Raw genomic sequence first — 17,070 nt, 5'->3', positions numbered from 1 at the left:
GGATCAGGAGTGCCTTGCGCTCAGAATGCAGGGTAAAATAGTGCATTACACACAGAATGTGACCCTGCCCATAACAGTGTTCTCTGCCCCTTCACACCCCCACCCCCCCCCACACACACACAACCACAGTGGTGTCCTCTGCCCCCCTTTTCCCTATAGCAGTAACCACTGTACACCCTTCCCTCCCATAGCAGTGTCCCACTGTGCCACAACCTACGCTACAAATGTACATTGGTGGGGGACATTGTGTGGATTGGAGGAATACGATTGTTCTTTGATCAGACGGCTGGGTAAAGGAAAACTACTCATGTATGGGCAGTTAAAATAGCTGCAGAAAACGTGTTAGGCTGCAGGACAGTTGGAAGAGATAAAAAGTGAGCAGGCATAGAAAGGGTGCAAGACAGTCCACACGTTCATCTCTCTTGCACCATAAAGCGCCTGAAAAGCACCTGAAAAGTGTATACACCGCTCCTGCACTGCCCCGCCATTGAAATCAATGGGCAGCTCTGCCGAAGCGCCTGCAAAGCACTTTGGCAGTGGCACTTTGCAGGCACTTTTAACCCTTTATTCGTCCGCTAGCGGTGGTTAAAAGCACCCGCTAGCGGCCATGAAGCGCCGCTATAACAGCAGTAAAGCGCCGCTAAAACTAGTGGCGCTTTACCGCTAACACCCCCCTGCTCCAGTGTGAGAGTAGCCTAAATATGCAAATAATGGTGCTCTTATTCAGCACTATAGATAAATCCTTTAAAATATCTATCTACAACACTAAACAGAGATACGAAAACACAAAAGTGAAAACCACAATAAAATTACCATTAATGAAAAAAGTCCAACAATCGTGATGATTCTGAAATGAGTGGCTGTCCCTTTCACCTCCAAGTAAGTAATACGATTCGTGCCACAAAGTAATGGATGTGCAATCACCACCACCATCCCCATCTGAGTGAATTAGCCGCTCACCTTAAAAGAAGACCCATAAGGGTCCAATCAAGCCTTGTGTATAAGTAAAAGGAGATCTTCAATCATCAGGAACACCAGCTTCGGTAATTAAGAACACACACGTTCTTTGGAAATCGATTCTCAGATGTTGCTCAAAATACATAAAAGGAGTTCATTGCGCAATACCATTTAGAATAGGATTTTTTAAAACATAAGAATTGTGCACTCACAATTTCCACATCTTGTATAGGATGCAAGTAATATTTCCAAGCTGCGAGCTCCTCGCCTCCTCACCGCTAATTCCGATGTACGAGACATTGGAAATTACGTCACCAGCTCCACCCAACGCGTTGCATCACTTGTCATGTGACTTCTTCAAAGGGATAGCACTTTAACAATTGGCACTTCCTGTTGGGTCGCCGTGGCCCCCCTCCTTCCTCCACAGCCTTCTGGGACACATCACAGGTCACAGAAGACTGTAGGATCATTTACAAAACACGCAGCACAGCACAGCTTGCACAGCTTGCGCATGCATAGTGGGAAACAGTCTGTGAGGCTGCTAGGCTTCACTCCGGTTTCACTTAGTTAAGATTCCAGCGCTTGCACCCGAAGCCAATTGGAGAATCTGCTCAGGTGAGGACAGCTCTGGATCTCTGGACAGCTAAGTGTCGTTATAGTAAATGTCACCAGCTACAGTATTTATTGGTGCTGACTTTTAATTTTTGGGGAAGGGGAACTGGAGCTCTTCTTTTAACAATGCATGTGAATGGGCCCTTGGACAGTTGTCATTGAAACAGATGTCTCCATTGGAAGATGTATCTTTCCTACTGGTTTGATGACGGCTCTAAAATGTTGGTTTGCCATTACTTTCTGTCCCAATGATAATAGTCACCAGTACAAATAGGGGAGTTGGCCCTTTCGTTCATCCCTCCTTTATTAATGGAGCGCTTTTAGTTGTGGGAAGTTATAGTACAGCTTTTATGAATAGAGCAGGGGGAGGGCAGAAAGGAAGGCATAGTTGGCACTTCAGATGGGTGCTTGTGACAGGTCCAGCCCCTCGTATTAACCCCCACGGTACTGGAAGATCACAGCTTCTGGGGTAATGGGGGGGTAGAGATCTAAGGATATCAACGAACATAGCAGCCCCAAATAACAGATTTAATTCAATGAAAATACCATCCCTTATGCTGATTTAAAAAATATACATTTTATGAAACTTCAGCTATAATTTTGGCTTTGCTACGTGTTCACGACAGGCTGTTTGTTTAACAATATCTTTCTTATTAGCCCTTCTGGCCAAAATTGAAAAACAAGACATTTCTTTAATAGATTTAATGGAGTTTCATGAATGTTGAACCTGAAGCAAGATATGTCAAACCCAGACAGATAAGTTCATCCCAATTGGAAAGAGCAGTGTGAATAAAAAAAATAAAAATAAAAGCAATCTGTACTTTGTTTCAATCCACAGGACAACACTGTTCTGTTGTTTAACATGTGATAGCTTATTTTTAAGAGAGAGTCACTTATCTTACTAGTTACCATTAGGTTGTCTCCTTATTACCTGTTGTCATTGACATGGAAAAAGAGACTACAAAGTAGAAAAGCCTTGTTAATAATTCAGCTAATAGGCATGTTCGCTGTTGAGTTGACTGGCCTTTGGCAATGGATTTTAATTGGGTTTCATCCAGATCTTGAAAATCCTATGATACAGATTAAAACAAACAATTCTTGTTAATGGTTGTTGCACACATTCTTATAAACAAACATCATCTGCAATCAAGATAAAATGTTGTATGAATTCAATCAATGTGTAGACAGAGAAAACAAACTTGATTCTCATGCATAACATTTGCAGAATATTGTACGGGTATCAATTAGATAGATTTGATGGGATTTGGCAGGAATCTCCCCGATAAGGATAGAGAGGGCAATAAAAAACTGACAGAGGCTCAAAACCAGTCTAGAAAACAAAAAAGTTTTGGCTGGAATTGGGCTTTGAAGATTATCTAATGCAATAAAGTGATGAGGGGTTAGAACCCCTGTTAGGTCTCTTTTGCTGTCTGTGTCCCCACTGGAGGTGTTTGCCCTCTCTATTTTTCTTGGTGACTATTGTCACTTGGACTGAAAATAAAGGAAAATCCAAATATTTGAGTTGTCACCAAAACAAAAATTTTCCTGCGTGAAGGAAATTGTTTCAGTGAAAACTGTCTAAAGCTAGGTATACTGTGCAAGTACTGAAAGTCGGCTTAGCAAGAACCAGCCAACTTTCGGTACATGTATACCACTGTCTGTTCAACTGTAGAACGGGAAACCAGTATTTGATCCGTGCTTGCAGCCAACGGCTGCAGGGCTGATCTGTGTATTCTGACGGGGAAGGGGGGGGGGGGCCCTGCTGTCAGATCAGAATACAATGTCTCAGCAGGAGAGATCCCTACATCATACATCATTGTGTTGATGCAGGGATCTGTATGTTTTTTTTTTTCATTCAACCCGTTGATTGAACATGTAAATCCAACTTTAGATGGGATTTCTCAGGCTTTGGAGAGATTTACATTTATTTCTTGTTGTGTCTGCAGGACAGGAAGTGAAGCAAATCTCCCAGTTGGGACAGATATAGCAAAACAAACAAACCTGAAAAGGTTTTTCCAATTCTTTATTTGAATCCCTATTTTTGAAAAGTTTCGGCTTTAGATATACTGTACAATAAAATAGATCTTTAAAGGAAACAGAAAAATGTGTCCTATCCTGCTTTTTGTTTACAAATGAATCAAATATTAGACATGTAGCACTCCCTAGCGTGACTAGAGTGCTAAGAATATGTTTTTTGTTAGGTTAGGTAAATTGTCTGTGTATTTTTCTGGGTCAGGGCTTGAGTGAAACAGGTAGGCTGGATAACTCAGCAGGAGCTTCTCTGGTGACTCTGCCTGCTTGCTGGAAACTTGGAGAAGGTTCTAGAAGCAGTTGGGAAGGGGTCAGATGTATATTTTTCTACTATTATTTATTTGTACCATAGCTCCATCCCAGTTTGTTCCCCTTCCCCCTTCCAAACGTATTTATATCGGATGGGGGTGAGTGTAGCACACCCTAGCGTGGCTAGAGTACTAAGGATAGGGTGTTTTTCTGAGTCAAGGTTGGATTGACAGGCAGGCTGAATGACTCAGCAGCAGCTTCTCCGTTGACTCCTCTCCGCTTGCTGGAAACTTGGAGAAGGTTCCAGAAGCAGTTTGGAGGGGTCTAAGAGAAGCTGGCTGGAGTGTTCTGAGGGCCCTGACCCAGGGTCAGCCCAGCTGGGGCAGTGCGGAGTTCAGGTGGAAGATGGAGATGCAGTGTTAGACTGTCAGAGGCCTTTGAAAGTGACACCCCAGTCTGGGGGTAAACTCAAGCCTGGGCTTGGGTGCGAAAGGGACCCCCTCTCATGACAGGGAGGGATCCTGACTTGGAGGCACAGGAGCAAGGAGGGGACAGCAGAAGGACACTGCCGGGTAAATCTCCAGGGAGGAAGACAGCCAAGAGTGCTGGTGAGTGTTACAGTCAGAGGACTAAGAGGCATGCCTGAAGGGATTGGGTGCAAGCAGTCTGGGATGGATGCAGAGTCAGTCTGGGAGGACTGTGGAGAAGTAGCCAGGAGGGCTAGTGAAAGGACCAGCTGCAGCCAGTGCCTGAAGAGGTGGTACTGGGCGCAGTAGCCATAACAAAGGACAGCTAGCACCAAAGAACTCTATTTTTGCTGTACTACTAAAGGGGCCTGTGGTCCCTGACTGCAAATGGCATTCACTTGGATCTAACTGAGATTTTGTTGGATCAAACAGTCAGTGCTAGCTGGTCCTGGGAGTTGTAGTTCTACAAGCACATCTGTGCTGGAGGTAGAAGAAGGAGAAGTTTGTATATTCTGGATGTGTATAGTTGAGTTCCTGAAGATTTCTTACTGATCAAGTGGGCATCCAATAACAACCCTGCCCTTTCAAGTTTATTTCCCCATAATAAAAAAACAAAACAAAGCCACAAGGAGTTATTCTTGTCTCAAGAGCGTGTGGAAAATTCATGTGCCTGGCTGTGCAGGGTGGGAGATAACCATATTCACCAGCGGCTCATGCAGGGGTAGTGCTATAGACATAATAAGGTTTAAAAAGGTTTTAGCTCTGTAACTGGATTCCATGTTAAATTTTGTAAGAAATCTGACCACCTTTTCCCTAAAAACGATTAGGTGTAGTGATAAAGTATTCATATACTTGTACTTTATTCACAAAGTGTGCCAGTGTCTCCACTAGCGCTCCCTCTCCTTGTGCGTTCCTGATAACATCACTTTGACAAAACACGTAGGGTGAAGCTTCTTGCATCTTCGCATCACTTCCGGGTTGCGGTCTGTGGAAAGCATCACATCACCAGACACTTCCTGTTTTTTGTTGCATGTCATATCTTTATACCATGTAAGTGGATTTTTACTCTTTTAATAAACAAGTAAACAGAATTATGCTATGGGATTTTTTCCATTCATTTAATGCATGAGTCTGCTGGCTAAGAGGATCTAACAGATGAGGAGAGCTATAGTATTTCCAGACTGGGGCTCCAGCTACAGATTCGTGGTCTGTGGATGTTAGTTACCCCCGGAGTGGGGATGGCTTTCTGGTGAGTGCAGACCAGGAGGGGGGGCACAAGAGGAGACATTGGCACACCGCATGTGTTTTTTCCCAGGAATTCACTAAAGCAAAAACAGCACTTTATTTATTTATGGACTTACAGTATGAACTGTTAATCATCATTATCAATTGGTTAAAATAGAGATTACTCATAGCACTTGGCACTCTAGTTAATGAGCACTTTTTTCACATGTGTTTATTCAGTTTAATAATTGCATTGGATTTTGTTTTATTTATTTATTGCATTGTTAGAACTGAGCATTATCAGTTATAAGCATTATTGCATTCTACTTTATTTAATAATTGCTTTGATATATTGAGTTATATAACAAAAAGAAGGAATTTCACTTTAAGAATTATACTTTTAGATTCATCTTTGGCACAGTAGGGGAGGAATTGTGTTATAAAGGTACTATCTCACTGAAGCAGTGTCACATCCATTCTCTATTTTTATTTCAGTTTACAGACTTTACTTATGGTAACAGACTGAGTGGAGGCAGAAGCAATATACATGCATTTATGTTTTTCTTTCCCATAGCCCGGAACTATTATTCCTAATTCCTTTATTCATGAGGTACTCCCTCTGCATTCCTTTCTATAATTACCTGTTATTATAGTAATGGGTTTGTGGTGCTGTAGTATTATGGGCTATTTTTTTGTTGTTTTGTTTACTTGCAGCTCCAAAGGTCAAAGGGTACCAGCCCTGTCATTAAACTGTGTAATTTTGCTAAAAATCTTTAAAGCTGAATTCCAGGTATGGATTTTGATGCATATTTACATTGGTTCAGCTTGGATCAATGTAATTTTGCATACGCAATATCCCTGGGGCCCCTGTGGATGCGCTGAATCACTGTAGTAGTCAGTGCTGCTACAGCGATCGCCACTGTCTTTCAAATCCCTTGGAGAGATGTGATCTGTACATTGGCCAATCAAAGAATGTTTTGAATTCATTGAGTAAAATGTCTGTATTAAGCAAGCAAACCTCCTGTGTTCACTGGAACACCAGCATTTGATCAGCTGCTGCAGCACTGAACAGTGTATTCTGATGGGGGGGGGACTCCTTGCTGTCAGACTACAATAGCGCAGTGAGGGAGATCCCTGCACCCACCTTGTTGTGTGGATGCAAGGACCTGTGAGGTTTTTTTTCTATCGTTTAAAAAAAAAAAAAAAAAAAAGAAACACAGTGTATACTTAGCTTACCATTGGTCCAAGCTGGACCACTGCAACTATGCAAACAAAAATCCATACCTCTGGAATTCAGTTTTAAATACTGTGACATATCATAATCCCAACCATTAATGCAAAAAGCATAGTTATGAAGAGCAAAGAAAGAAAATGCTACTAAGTCTAATACCTAACAAATTCAAGTATTTTATGAATGGGTAATGACATATTATAGACTGTCAATATTATAGATGATAATGTAGCAATTAGGAAGAGTATTATAAGACATTGGGGTAGATTTACTAAAACTGGTGCACTCACAATCTGGTGCAGCTGTGCATTGTAGCCAATCAGCTTCTAACGTCAGCTTGTTCAGTTAAGCTTCGACAATAAAACCTGGAAGCTGATTGGTTTCTATGAAGAAGTGAGACTGATGTTACACTCTCCAGCTTTAGTAAGTCAACCTCATTGTTTGCAATGGTATTTATTTGTTATTTGCTTGATGCATGTAAAAAAAAAAACTATATAATCTTATGCCTTGTACACACAGTCGGACTTTCCGTCAACAAAACCGTGGATTTTTGTTCGAAGGATGTTGGCTCCAACTTGTCTTGCATACGTCTTGCATACACACGGTCACAAAATGTTGGCCAACAATTACGAACGTAGTGACACACAAGACGTACGTGATATCTCCTTGCGTTCCAAACAACCGAGCGAGGAAACTGGAAGTGGTGCGGGATGGCGTGGAACGCTCAGCACACTACGGAACTATCGTATGTCCCCTCAGCAAATGGTTTGGCAATAACAAAAGACAACCGGTTGTAAGATCAATCGGGGAGCAAGGACTGTGAAAATTGCATTTTAGAAGAGTATATGTTTTTATTTATCGGAAGTGTCCAAATAAAATTTCAAAGCAGGACTAGACTATGTGGAGTTTTCTTCTCATATTTTTGGCACCTGAGGATTTCGTTTGCGATTCTGATTGAGGACAAGGTGTGGATGTAGTCCCGGATATCGGCTAAGGCTCGTTTATTATAGAAGTCTGGTGAGTTCAAACCCCAGAGGGGTGTGTGATACACGAGTTAGAGGAATCTGGTGAAAGGTGCACGTTTTACAGATTACACTAGGATCTCCAACTGTGTGTTCTTTTGGACTTTCTGTTCTTATCACCACCTGCTACCTCTGTTGTACTGTTCTAAATACACCTATGTTGTTGGACATTTGGTACAGTCAATTTTAACTTTTGACAAGAGCACTGCTTTGGATGAATGATTCAATATGGTTTAGTATTGAGAATTTATCTGACAAGAGGAAGTGATTTATTTTGATTAAGCGGCTGCTGAGTTATACACATTTTCTGAATATTTTAATTCCACTTTGAATACTTTGGGTTTTATTTTTATTTTGTTTTATGTATTTTATGCATGTTATTGGAATTTTATTTTTGTTTTATGTATCTTATGCATGTTATTGGTGCTCCATAGCGCTGAGATAAGGGAAATAGGTATAGGAGAGTCAAAAACTGTTCCCTTTCTTTTTACAAATAAAACCTGGAAGCTGATTGGTTTCTATGAAGATGTGAGCCTGATTTTACACTCTCCAGCTTTAGTAAATAAACCTCATTGTTTGCAATGGTATTTATTTGTTATTTGCTTGATGCATGTGAAAAAAAACTATACAATCTTATGCCCCGTACACACGATCGGACTTTCCGACAACAAAACCATGTATTTTTGTTCAAAGGATGTTGGCTCCAACTTGTCTTGCATACACACGGTCACAAAATGTTGGCCAACAATTACGAACGTAGTGACATACAAGATGTACGTGATATCTCCATTACGAACGCTAGTTATATCTCTGGTTTGTACTTGATTCCGAGCATGCGTGGACTTTTGTCCGACGGACTTGTGTACACACAATCGGAAAGTCCGATAACAAACATTTGTTGGCAAAAACTGTGAGATCCTGCTAGCCAACATTTGTTGGCGGAAAGTCCGACAACAAATGTTTGATGGAGCATACACACGGTTGGACTTTCCGCCAACAAGCTCACATCCAACATTTGTTGTCGGAAAATCCGATAGTGTGTACGGGGCTAGATTGTTGTACTGTTTTGCGTGCATATGATTGGAGGATGGAAGACAGCAGAGCTTCTGCTCGTTTACTAAGCTCTGGAGCAACTGCTCTTGCAGCGTGCAACTGCATTTTGCAAAGTGCACAGTCTATTTGCCTTTAGTACATTAACCCCACACTGACTTTCTCTCATTAGCTACACCCTATGATCCTTTGAGGAAGTCGCAAAATGCGTTGGGTTACAGCACCCATACCTCTCTTTTGCAATGCACATCTATTGATATTTATTATGTATAATGATCTATCTGAGGAGGGTGCTCGGGGTGTTGATTATAGACACTGTAGTTCTATTATTAATGTTTTATCAGGATCCTATTCCTTTTTAGCGAATGTGTTTTCAAATAAAAATTGTGAATTTTATTGATGGTGTGGTGAATATATAGGCACCTCAAAAATCCTGCATACCATTCATTTTTATATAGATAATAATGGTATTGTAAACAGGACAAATAGAGAGCGTGCACAGGCAGAAATAAAGACAGTTCTACTTCATCTCCATTCTATCCAAAATAAATTAATATTAAATAAAATAAATAAATAAAATTAACTACCATACCAGATGAAATGCCAAACAGATTTAGCACTAAATTGCTTGAATATTCTCTCATAAAGAATGGGTGCTGCCATAGCTGTAAGATATATTTGCACTTTTTAAATGATAATATTGATTTGATTCTGTTAGCCTCTAGTAACATGCACATGATATTATATAATCTTTTAGCTCAATTAATAAGGAAATAACTGCTAAATGTTTACCTTCTTTATTTTCATCAATCAGATCCATGAGAATTTCAGAATGTTCATGTCTGCGCATGTAAATGATTTACCTTTTTTTCTTAAACACTTTGCTGAGGATCAGATAACTCTCATTGTGCTGGCTGCTATAGCAGAACTGGTTATTCAGGCTTTGTTGCCCATTCTGCACCACCCAATAAAATATTTGTACTAACATTCATGCAAACACACATGATACAGTATGGGTATAATTGTTGTGATAAAGACAACACATACTCTATAGCATAAAGCAGCTGTACTGAGATTTACAATCCAATGGTAAAAATGTTACTTAAAAGTAAGTAAAAAATAGTAGTATTATCTATTGATGCAGTTAATAACCCAGCTGTAGTCTGAACATGCTAAAGTTATGTATGACAGGCATCCAAGGCTTAATTCACACTGGCAATCACATGCAGGACATTTCCAAATACATGTTAGTGCATTTAATGATTTTATATCATTTACCTGTGTTTAGGAGAATTCAGTTTAGATGTGATAAGGCCTCACTGACGTGGGGGCGAAACTATCCAGCATCTCCTGCATCCCAATAGACATGAGTAGGACTGCCTGCATGTGGATGAACGCAACACCTGCACATCCCATGTGGACAATGACAGCCCTTTGCGTGACTGTAGGGATAGGTATACCTGTGTGAATGAGACCTAAGAAAATACAATTCTGTGCATCCAGGGGAAAATTGGATACTCTTAATGCACCTAAACTAGTAAAAATTAGTAAATGCGTATAAGGATAAGCATACCTCCCAGCTGTCTCGGATTCCATGGGGGGACCATCCCAGGATTTAAAGTCAGTCTTGGGGTCCCGCGGATCAGGGCTGGAATCCCAGATTTCCAGCTCCCCACAGCTCTACCCCCCCCCCGCCTTTTGCTCCAGTGTAGGACAGCTCTGCCCCCACCTTTGGCTCCGGTTTCTTGCCTGTCAGCGGCTCCTGCCTAATAAGTACAGTTAAACACAGGAGAGCTTTATCTGGGAAACATAAGGTTTATTTATGCCCACCAGATAATATCTCATCCATTTGAATAAACCAAACATAGATGGCTGGGTAGTATGCATGTAGCTTAAAGGCTAGTTTATACTACAGTTAGCCCTCTGAAGTACAAACCATGGTGGATTGCCCTTCAGAGGGTGTTTAACAGGTGGTGAAGAGGCATTAGTGCACCCTGACTCCTAATAGGGATTAGTTCAACTACAAACATAATGCTCTTTTACAGCTATTCATCGCCACTGCAGCAGACAATGGAGATTGCCAGAATATGATTGGGGACCATAGGCAGCATCATCAGTTGATGGTGATATTGTTTTGTATTTTAAATATGATCTGAACTTCTGAAAAGGAGTATGTGCTTGACCAGGGTCAGACTTGGTCAGATGGTGGAGTGCACTTGCTTCTACTGACACTGAGACTTCCAGTCAGTGAAAGCTTGGTGTTGAACAATAACTTTCAATTAGAGTTGCATGCAGAAAACAGAAGATAAAGAAGTCTTCCATCCTAAACTTCACTTGTGCCCCTGACATGTTACATGAAGCTGAAAGGGCAAATCAAGTATGAAAGATATCCCTCTGCCACGTGCTGTGCTGAATGGAGGTCTAAAGCAAAAACAGGTTACTACAGAAAAAAAAGCGTTCACTGACTGAGGGTCCCACTAATTCATATTTTTTAACGAATACATCACTGTTAACCGATTTTTTAAATATGACTTTTATGCCCTGTACACACGATCGGATTTTCCGACAACAAATGTTGGATGTGAGCTTGTTGGCGGAAAGTCCGACCGTGTGTATGCTTCATCGAACATTTGTTGTCGGACTTTCCACCAACAATTGTTGGCTAGCAGGTTCTCAGATTTTTCGCCAACAAATGTTTGTTGTCGGACTTTCTGATCGTGTGTACACAAGTCCGTCGGACAAAAGTCCATGCATGCTCGGATTCAAGTACGAGCCAGATATAACTAGCGTTTGTAATGGAGATAACACGTACATCTTGTACGTCACTACGTTCGTAATTGTTGACCAACACCCCCCATCTTAATGGGGCTGTCCTGCACTCATTTGCGACATGGTGGTACAGGTATTTTTGGCTTAAAACATGCAGTGAAGAGGTGACATAATAGGGTGGATTTACTAAAGGGAAAAAGACTGTGTACTCTGCAAGTGTAGTTGCTCCAGAGCTTAGTAAATGAGCAGAAACTCTGCTGACTTCCATCATCTAATCGGGTAATCTTTGCAAAGTGAAGGTTTACCTCATTTACTAAGCTCTGGAGCAACTGCACTTGCAGAGGGCAACTGCACAATCTATTTGCCTTTACTAAATCAACCCCATAGGCTAACATGCTGTGGAGCTTAGAGGCAGTAAAAAAACACCACATGCCCTTAGGAGCAGCTGTAAAAACGTCTAGTGTGCATGAGGCCTAAGTCCCACCCGATTGTTTTAACAACAAAAACAGCACACACACATTAGCAACTAAATCTAAAATGATGGTGGTTCATTGACAAGCTACTAGTCACCTTAAAGGGGTAAGTTCACCATTACAGAAAAATCTGTAAGGTGAACTTACACTGGACCCCCTCCTCATCCCCCCCCCGTCCCGCTGACCTGAAGCCCGGTGATCACCCGTTAGGAGACCTTGTATAGCTGTACGTCTAAGCCAGGGCTTAGACGTACCTCGTCAGGAGTACCCCGTCACATGTGCGGTGCCGACGAAACAGAACCCACATAGCCCGTCCTGTCACCGCAGGTGAAGAGGAGAGAAAACCGCGGGGATTTCAAATCTTTGGACTGGTAAAGCTGCTATACAATCTGTCAGAATGGGCGATCGCCGGACTCCAGGTTAGCAGGACCGGGTTGCGATGGGAAGGGGGTCCAGGGTAAGTTCACCTCACAGATTTTCTGTAAAGGTGAACTTACACTTTAAATACTATCTTGATCAGACCTCTAGACAGATATAAAAGACACCAATTATTGCAGTTCCGTATTCATTAATATGCCACTTAAAGTGATTGTAAAGTCAGAGGGTTTTTTATCTTAATGCATTCTATGCATTAAGATAAAAAGCCTTCTGTTTGCAGTAGCCCCCTTTGGCCCCCCTAATACTTACTTGAGCCCCATCTCTATCCAACGATGTCCATGAGTGTCTCAGCCGTCTGAGACTCTCCCTCCTGATTGGCTGAGGCACAACAGCCGTGCCATTGGCTCCTGCTTCTGTCAATCAAAGTCGGTCAGCCAATCAGAAAAGAGAGGGGGCGGGGCGGGGCTGGGCCACAGCTCTGTGTCTGAATAGACACAGGGATCTGTGACTCGGCTCGGGCACCCCCATAGCAAGCTGCTTGCTGTGGGGGTACTGGACAGGAGGTAGCAACCAGGAGTACAGAAGAGGCACCCGAGAAGAGGAGGATCCGGGCTGCTCTGTGCAAATCCACTACACAGAGCAGGTAAGTATAACATGTTTGTTATTTTGATAGAAAAAGAAAGACTTTACAATCACTTTAATGTAAATTTTTAATTGCAGGCAATACAAGTACTGGAATTTGACTTGGTATCAGCCTCTTGCAATTCACTGTAAAGCAGAGCTCTGGCTGGAAGACAAAGAAGCAGCACAAGTATCCTTTCACCTGTGCTGCGCTGCTCATGTGCTAACAAAGAACACACTTATAATTGGAGAAAACAGAAAGACTGTCTGCTGCTCCTTCTTTCGCTACTTAGTCACAGGCTGTGGGAGGAACAAGACCTGAGTGCTACTTAAATGCAGCAGAAAAATGTCAGGTTTTCTGTCTTAACAGACAGTGTTGCCCATACAGATTGTGCTGTGTTGCAGAACTGTGTAAACCTCAGGGCTGGATGGACAATAATACCAATCCGTTGGTGAGTAAAACAGCTACATTTTTTCACCTGTGTATTTAATTGTTGACCTGGAGGTTAGGTTTACGCCGCAGGGGTCTCAAACTGGCGGCCCTCCAGCTGTTGTGAAACTACAAGTCTCATCATGCCTCTGTCTGAGGGAGTCATGCTTGTAACTGTCAGCCTTGCAATGCCTCATGGGACTTGTAGTTTTGCAACAGCTGGAGGGCCGCCAGTTTGAGACTCCTGGTTTACGGAGTTCATTCCAAATGAAGGACCCTGAACTACCGATCTTTCTCTAATAAAAATGTCATTGGACCTAGTCAGCTTTTTTGCAGCTTCCATTTCTGCTCTAAGACTTATTTGCACTTTAATGTCACATGGAAAATAACTGCTCTTTCAATCAAGCCACTTATAATCATTTTTATACATCATTTTCAGTAAAGATTCCTTTTTTGTTGCTAAATTCCCCTGATGACCTGGCGGCCATTCACTTCCCGGTAGAATACCAGGATATGTCAGTTGTTTCCAATAGAGCTTTTGTCAGACACATGCAGTTTAGAGTGCTAGCAATAATTCCTTAACCTTAATTGGTTCCCCGCTGCATAATCTGTGTTCTGAAAGAAGCTTTACCATGTACTCTTTTGATACAAGCACTCTGTGGAAGCATTTTTTTTTTAAAGAAATAGAGCCAGTTTTATGGGCAAAAGTACAAAAGTATGCCCATTGAGACTTATATACTTACAGACGCCACATATGGAATTTAATAGAACATTGCAAAGCTGTAAAAAGTGTATGCTGTTTGCAGTCCATTGTCAGTACTTTCATAGTAGTTGAGAATAATTTGAGTTCAGTAAAACGTTTTTGCATTTATGCCGATTATCTTTGTGCCTAGCAAATTGTCTAGCACACTTTCTACAGCTGCTAAATCTTACATATCAATATGTTTTGGATAGCGCAGGTATATATAATATATAATAATATGATCCCTGTCTGCATCCCATTGGGGAGATTGTCTTTTACTTCCCCGTCTTGGTGAAAGAAAGTGAGTGGAAAACTATGCCAGGTAAAGGAAATCCTTTCCTAAAGCAGTATTAAACCCAAAAACCAAAAATGTATTATATTGCAGATTACCAATCATTAGATGTGGTGGCTGCGCCAGTTTCCTCCCCCCCCTCTGTTTTTACCTTGTGATCTGTCCAGTAACACACTTCTTGTATCAGTGAGACACAACTCTGGAGGAATGAGCAGAGGGGGCACTGCAGACAGCAGCATTGTCAATTTGGAGGGCATGTGCACGAAACACGTTAGTGGGGGACTACATGCTGACGCCATTATCTCTGCGTACTCGTGACAGAAGCGTTGACTGAATATTGCCTGAGGTTTTTGGGGACCACTATCCTATCAGCATACCAGGGCAAGATGTCTATTTGCTTCAGAGACTTTGGCAAACTAAGGACTGAATGTCAGAGCCACTGGCAGTCATGCCGGATTTTTGGCTTTCCTGCTAAGCTGGTAACATTGTGAACCTGCACCCTTTTGCATAGCCTGTAATAAGTAGCACTACAGATTTTAGCTATCAGGATTGTAAGTAGCTTGGCTGATTATGGCAAACTTTTTTTTTTTGCTTTCAGGTCGTGTTTGAACTTTCCTTGGTGATTATCTATTGTGGGCGGCTTCATACAGGATTCAGTAAAAAGCTTTCAAATTACTGCTGATGTGTGCATGCCCTATTTCACCATAAGATGAGAGAAAGGCAGTCACAATACAACCCCTTATTACAAATCAAGAAAAAAAGAAATTGTTGCATGGAAGTGCAGACCTCACTGATGACAGCATTTGCAGAATTAGCATTATATTAGTATATCTTTAAACCCAGGAAACAGCTTCAATAAAAGGCTTATTTGGAAAGCACTGTGATGCATAGTGAGTCATTTATTTCTCTTTACCAATTATTTCTTATTCAAGGATGCTCAGCAACGGCTCAAGACACACTTCACCTGTACATGTCAGTAGACTTTGGTGTTTAGGCACAATTGTTTTTGGTAGACTGGATAGTTCAGCCTTTCTCAACTTTTATAGCATGAAGGAACCCTTGGAAGAACTTTCTGGGCTCAGGAAACGCCAAAATCTACTATCAATACCTCACGGTACATTGATGTCATTGGGAAGAATATAGAACGCGCCTTATATTTGTGGTCTATGGGTAGAATCTTATTCTTAGGCTTCATTTACATGGGTGAACCGATTGGGTCCGCCTGTTAGCTTTTCAGGCGGACCTAAGCAGACCTCTACATTATTCTTTACGGAGTGGCAGATGTAAACGGACAAATGTCCGTTTACACCCGCTGACATCAAATCCGTTCAGCTAAAAACAGACAGATGGGGATCCGTTCCCCATTAGTCTGGCAGATCGGATTGGGTGGCAGTTGGGTTTAACCACTTCAATACAGGGCACTTTCACCCCCTTCCTGCCCAGGCCATTTTTCAGCTTTCAGTGCTGTCACATTTTGAATGACAATTGCGCAGTCATGCAACACTGTACCCAGATGAAGTTGTTATCATATTTTCTCCACAAATAGAGCTTTCTTTTGGTGATATTTGATCACCTCTGTGTTTTTTATTTTTTGCGCTATAAACAAAAGAAGAGTGACAAGTTTGAAAAAAACACAATATTTTTTACTTTTTGCTATAATAAATATACATTTTTTTTTTAAAAACAAATTTTTTCCTCAGTTTAGGCTGATATGTATTCTTCTACATATTTTTGGTAAAAAAAATCGCAATAAGCGTATATTGATTGGTTTGTGCAAAAGTTATAGCATCTACAAAATAGGGGATAGATTTATAGCATTTTTATTATTATTTTTTTTTTTTTACTAGTAATGGCGGTGATCTGCGATTTTTATCATGACTGCGACTGCAGACATATCGGACACTTTTGACACATTTTTGGGACCATTCACATTTATACAGCGATCCTTGCTGTAAAATTACACTGATTACTGTATAAATGTGACTGGCAGGGAAGGGGTTAACACTAGGGGGTGATCGAGGGGTTAATTACGTTTCCTAGGGAGTGATTCTAACTGTAGTGGCGGGGACTCACAAGGGGAGTAGACCGATCGGTGTTCCTCTGTACTGCGAACACACCATCGGTCTCCTCTCCCCTCGTATCAGGTCCCCAGTGACATGGCGGGCCGCCAGTGATATATGACGCCCTCCCAGAACGAGAGCCACACCGCCTGGCCGTCATATGACAGCTGGCGGGCGGCAAGAGGTTAAAGGACAAGTGGAATGAAGGGGGAGTGGCAGGTCACCTGGGGCCAGGTGACAGATGCACACCATTGGGGTCAGGAGTGCACCGCTAAGGTAATGGACCCTACGACTGACTGCTGCGGATGGAGCTCTGGGTGGTTCAGGAAGGCAGGTCCACTGGAGCACCAACACGGATCCCACTGGGAGCTAGAGCATGAGATTCCCCAGGGCGCGGAATCTAAGAGCCAGCATGTGTTCACTAGGGATGAGCCCGATGTTTGAGTCGAACGTAAGTTCGAC

The 17,070-nt window shown here is 41.9% G+C and overlaps 2 long non-coding RNA genes across 8 annotated transcripts in view; one reads left to right on the top strand and one right to left on the bottom strand.

Annotated features, from left to right (window-relative positions):
- LOC141127951 (uncharacterized) overlaps positions 1-9,822 on the bottom strand; it is a 50,268-nt gene extending 40,446 nt beyond the window's left edge. The window contains exons 1-3 of the long non-coding RNA XR_012241622.1: positions 9,636-9,822; positions 9,436-9,508; positions 2,501-2,639 (exon numbers count right to left, since the gene is read on the bottom strand). This is a non-coding gene — a long non-coding RNA (uncharacterized lncRNA). The remainder of the gene's footprint in view (positions 1-2,500; positions 2,640-9,435; positions 9,509-9,635) is intronic.
- LOC141127949 (uncharacterized) overlaps positions 1-15,410 on the top strand; it is a 63,220-nt gene extending 47,810 nt beyond the window's left edge. For 6 of the 7 annotated variants that reach the window (XR_012241621.1, XR_012241618.1, XR_012241615.1 and 3 more), the window contains 2 exons: positions 13,184-13,536; positions 15,147-15,410. This is a non-coding gene — a long non-coding RNA (uncharacterized lncRNA). Of the gene's footprint in view, positions 1-12,323; positions 13,107-13,183; positions 13,537-15,146 lie in introns of those variants that run through there. The other variant, XR_012241620.1, reaches the window with a different exon arrangement.
- Positions 15,411-17,070: the final 1,660 nt, after the last annotated feature.

This window comes from Aquarana catesbeiana, linkage group LG02 (assembly GCF_042186555.1).
Source record: "Aquarana catesbeiana isolate 2022-GZ linkage group LG02, ASM4218655v1, whole genome shotgun sequence".
NCBI lineage: Eukaryota > Metazoa > Chordata > Amphibia > Anura > Ranidae > Aquarana > Aquarana catesbeiana.
The sequence above is the reverse complement of the archived record's forward strand: the minus strand, read 5'-3'. Positions and strand labels throughout refer to the sequence as shown.